The following is a 5000-nucleotide window of genomic DNA, read 5'->3' as shown; positions in this document are numbered from 1 at the left end:
CTATTTTCTTTTTCTTTCTTTCTTGCTTGCTTGTTTCCTTCTTTCCTTCCTTTCTTTTTCTCTTTCTTCTTTTCTTCTCTTTTCCTTTACTATTGATTAATTTTGTTTCTGTTTTTCGATTTGAATATCTTAATCAAATATTATCCGTGTTCTCATGATACTAAAAATAAACCGCTTCGGTTTTAAGAGGTCAAAGTTGATCAAACGCACAGTGACAGCAGAAAGGGTTATAATATTATTGTTGGTTCAGTAGTATCTTGTGTATTGCATAGTTTGGATAGTATCATTATCATCATTCCTACTCAATATCAGTGCTGTAACGGGTGCCATTAAATGTAAGCATTTTATATGTTCTCTCTCTCTCTTCCCCTCTCTCACGCCCTCTCTCTCTCTCTCTCTCTCTCTCTCTCTCTTCCCCTCTCTCACGCCCTCTCTCTCTCTCTCTCTCTCTCTCTTTCTCTCTCTCTCTCTACTCTCTCCCCTCTCTCTCTCTCTCTATCTCTCTCTCTCTCTCTCTCTCTTCTCTCTCTCTCTCTCTTCTCTCTCTCCTCTCTCTCTCCTCTCCTCTCTCTCTCCTCTCCTCCTCTCTCCTCTCTCCTCCTCCTCCTCCTCCTTCCTCCTCTCTCCTTCTTCTTCTTCTTCTTCTTTCTTCTTCTTCTTCTTCTTCTTCTTCTTCTTCTTCTTCTCTTCTTCTTCTTCTTCTTCTTCTTCTTCTTATTATTATATTATTATTATTATTATTATTATTTTATTATTATTATTATTATTATTATTATTATTATTATTATTATTATTATTATTATTATTATTATTATTATTATTATTCTTTCTTTCTTTATTCTTTCTTTCTCTCTTTTCTTTCTTTCTTGCTTTAATTTTTTGGTGCTTTTTTTCTTCTATTCCGTTTAATAATGGACAATTCCTTTATCCTGAAATGAAACCATATAAGTTTTTTACTTTGTTTTTGTTTTTAATTTATTTATCTATTTTTATTTATTTATTGATTGATTGATTTATTTTTGATTGTTGTTTCTTTTTTTTTTATTTTGGTATGTTTTTTTTTCTTTCAAAATTAGAAAAAATAAATTTACAATTTGTTTAAATCACACTCTGGCCTGGTGACGGAAAGTTGAGTCACTGGAAAAGGCTCTGTACTCAAATTTTCTCACCAAACTCAGTTGTGAGATGGATACCTGGCCGGTAACAGCGCTGTCTATGTCGAAAAAAAACAACAAACAAACACTTAAAATACCTCACATGCCTGATATAATTTCTCATCCTATTGGTTAAGTGTTGTTGTTGACTTAGGACCCCTTGTTAAATGGTTTGAGTCGTTTAGTTGATATTACTCTAAAAAAATATCTCAAGTTGTTTTTTTTTTATGGCAATTAGCGATAGGCAGTGAGTGTTGCCTTTGAAAAAAAGGAAGATCAATGAACGGCCTCATGTAATACTTGTCTTACATGATACACCTCTTTGAAATTTACACATGCGCGCCCACAAACATACACACACAGATACACACACACACACACACAAACATACACACGTACATACTCACATTCACAAACAATAGATAGTATGCAGATGACGTCACTCAGGCCTTTGTTATTGTTTTTGCCATCCGCGTTTGTGAGTTGTTCTCACTATACTGTATTAACCAGACTATAAAAGTTCATGGTTACACAGAGTTTGTGTGTTGGTCCGTTATACTTCCGGATGGCAATGTTGTGAACTCCTTGGCAAAGCGCATTCTATCTATAAACACATGTATGAACACACACAAGATACACTCATACACACCTGTCTTTTAACGTTTAGAGGTCGTATATTACAAAACATGTGTTATCGGGGAGTGCAGGGAATGTAAAATGAACACCGATAATAGAGAGTATAGATAGTTCGAAGATGACGTCACTCAGGTCTTTGTTATTGTTTTTTGCCATCCACGTTTATGAGTAATGCTCACTGAACTGTTTTAATCCGACTATAAACGTTCATGGATACACACAGTTTTGTGTGTTGGTCCGTTATACTTCCGGATGGCAATGTTATGAGCTTCTTAACCAAGCGCATACTATATATACGCTTGGCTAAGAAGCTCACAACATTGCAATCCGGAAATATAAAGGACCAACACACAAATCTATGTGTAACCTTAAACGTTTGTAGTCTGGTTAATACAGTTTAGTGAGAATTACTCATAAACGCGGATGGCAAAAAACAATAACAAAGACTTGAATGATGTCAAATTCATACTAGGTCTATCAGTAATTTACCAGCATTATCGTAATCGGGAATTTCCCAAGACAGCGGGGAAAATCCACTACTTTTTTTCACTCACAAGACTAATAAAAATTTATAGTTATCAACGGTGAAGCGGAAATTTCGGTCTTGTCCTGCGGACAAACAAACAACAGCAACGATTTTAAAAAGCTCAACAGCAACAACTAACCCCAACAAAACACCCAAAGAAGAAGAAGAAGAAGAAGAAGTAGTAGTAGTAGTAGTAGTAGTATTAGTAGTAGTATTAGTAGTAGTAGTAGTAGTAGTAGTAGTAGTAGTAGTAGTAGTAGTAGTAGTAGTAGTAGTAGTAGTAGTAGTAAAGAAGAAGAAGAAGATGAAGAAGAAGTAGTAGTAGTAGTAGTAGTAGTAGTAGTAGTAGTAGTAGTAGTAGTAGTGGTAGTAGTAGAAAAGAAGAAGAAGAAGAAGAAGAAGAAGAAGAAGTAGTAGTAGTAGTAGTAGTAGTAGTAGTAGTAGTAGTAGTAGTAGTAGTAGTAGTAGTAGTAGTAGTAGTAAAGAAGAAGAAGAAGAAGAAGAAGAAGAAGAAGAAGTATAGTAGTAGTAGTAGTAGTAGTAGTAGTAGTAGTAGTAGTAGTAGTAGTAGTAGTAGTAGTAGTAAGTAGTAGTATAGTAGTAGTAGTAAAGAAGAAGAAGAAGAAGAAGTAGTAGTAGTAATAGTAGTAGTAGTAGTAGTAGTAGTAGTAGTAGTAGTAGTAGTAGTAGTAGTAGTAGTAGTAGTAGTAGTAAGGTAGTAGTAGTAAAGAAGAAAAAGGAGAAGAAGAAGAAGAAGTAGTAGTAGTAGTAGTAGGAGTAGTAGTAGTAGTAGTAGTAGTAGTAGTAGTAGTAGTAGTAGTAGTAGTAGTAGTAGTAAAGAAGAAGAAGAAGAAGAAGAAGAAGAAGAAGAAGAAGAAGAAGAAGAAGAACAACAACAACAACAACAACAACGTATATAGTCTAATAAATATAATCTAGTGAGAACTACTCATAAAAGGGCTGACGAAAAACAATAACAAAGAGCTGAGTGACAACATCTTCGTTCCGTCCCCACCGCCTCAATCAGGGATTTTGTCACATTGACCTTGATGCCGAAAGTTCGAAATGTGAAATTTGAATTTCAAACGATGTGAAAAACTTTTTATTTAAAACTTGAGCTTTTATAAAGCGCAATATAGCCTACCTATCGTGTTCAAAGCGCTTTATACTTAATGTATAAAGAAAGATACATGACGCCTGTATTTATTTTTCGACAGAGACAACGCTGATACTGATACAGGCTAGATACTTATTTTACTCAAGAGTACGATGAGAGAATGAAATGTGGTCGCTGGTTCGGATGAGTGAGTGAATTATTATATATTCAGATGACAGGATCTTAATCACACCAACACACTGCCGATTTGAGGGAGGTTAAATATGAAAAGAAATAATTCTTTGAGCTAACAAAAACTTCTTACGCGGCTATGTGGTCTTGTGGTATGACACGCGCTTTCGGATCGGAATATCGTGGGTTCGCATAGTTGAGTCCTTGGAAAAGGCTCTATACTCACATTCTCTCATCGTACTCAGGTGTAAAATGAGCACCTGACCATTATCAGCGTTGTCTCTGTCGGAAATAAAATTGTAACATCGCAAAACAGGTGTCAAGCCTCGTTCTACTTGTTACGTGTTAACGTTGGTCAGAGATCCTTGAAAAGCGTTTTGAGCACGTTTAGTGGATATTATGATAATCGAGCTATAGATAGTATGCGCTTGGCTAAGAAGCTCATAACATTGCCATCCGGAAGTATAACGGACCAACACACAAAACTGTGTGTATCCATGAACGTTTATAGTCAGGTTAATACAGTTCAGTGAGCATTACTCATAAACGCGGATGGCAAAAAACAATAACAAAGACCTGAGTGACGTCATCTTCGAACTATCTATATAAAAGCTCAAGTCGCTTTGTGGCAACCAGATCCAGAGAGTCGGAACTTATTCCTTTGGATAGGACGCTAGGCCATCGTGCGGCTATGTGGTCTTGTGGTATGACACTCGCTTTCAGATCGGAAGGTCCTGGGTTCGAGCCTCGCTCGGCGCATAGTCAAGTCCTTGGAAAAGACTCTTTACTCACATTCTCTCACCGTACACAGGTGTAAAATGAGTACCTGGCCGTTTACAGCGTTGTCTCTGTCCGAAAAAAAATGCATATATCGCCTAATAGGCGTCATGTCACTTTCTACATGTTAGGTTTTGCTGTAGGCCAGGGACCCCTTGCAAATCGCTTTGAGCACGTTTAGTGGATATTACGCTATATAAAAGCTCATTTTTTTAATCACAAAATTCTTCTCCGTCAACTTCAACAAATCCAGCAACCCAAAGGCTACTGGATGTAGAGAAGAACGTGGCTTTGTGGTCATACCAGGCTTCGGACCTGAAGATCATGGGTTCAAACCCCGTTGTTGGCTGGTAAATTTTAGTCCCTGATAATGCTCTTTACTTAAATTCTCTCTCTGCACTCAGGTGTAAATTGAGTACATGCCCGGTAACAGCGTTGCCTCTGTCGAAATTAAAATGCAATATCGCCTTACAGGCTTCGTATGTATATATATCGTTTTGAGCACATCTGGTGGATATTGCACTTAATGAAGCTCCAAAAACTTCAAAAATTTCAAAAAGCAAATAGAATTTAAAAAATAATGATAATAATTTTTAAAACCCAATAACCCCCCCCCCTT

The 5000-nt window shown here is 36.5% G+C and overlaps 1 long non-coding RNA gene across 1 annotated transcript in view; it reads left to right on the top strand.

Annotated features, from left to right (window-relative positions):
- Window positions 1–179: 179 nt before the first annotated feature.
- LOC144976186 (uncharacterized) overlaps window positions 180–5000 on the top strand; it is an 11939-nt gene continuing 7118 nt past the window's right edge. Inside the window, exon 1 of the long non-coding RNA XR_013646061.1 lies at window positions 180–335. This is a non-coding gene — a long non-coding RNA (uncharacterized LOC144976186). The remainder of the gene's footprint in view (window positions 336–5000) is intronic.

The sequence above is a fragment of the Berghia stephanieae genome, chromosome 7, assembly GCF_034508935.2.
Source record: "Berghia stephanieae isolate SIO BIC M18660-M18661 chromosome 7, UCSD_Bste_1.3, whole genome shotgun sequence".
Classification (NCBI taxonomy): Eukaryota; Metazoa; Mollusca; class Gastropoda; order Nudibranchia; family Aeolidiidae; genus Berghia; species Berghia stephanieae.
Note: the sequence above shows the minus strand (reverse complement) of the source record. Positions and strands in the feature narration are given on the sequence as shown.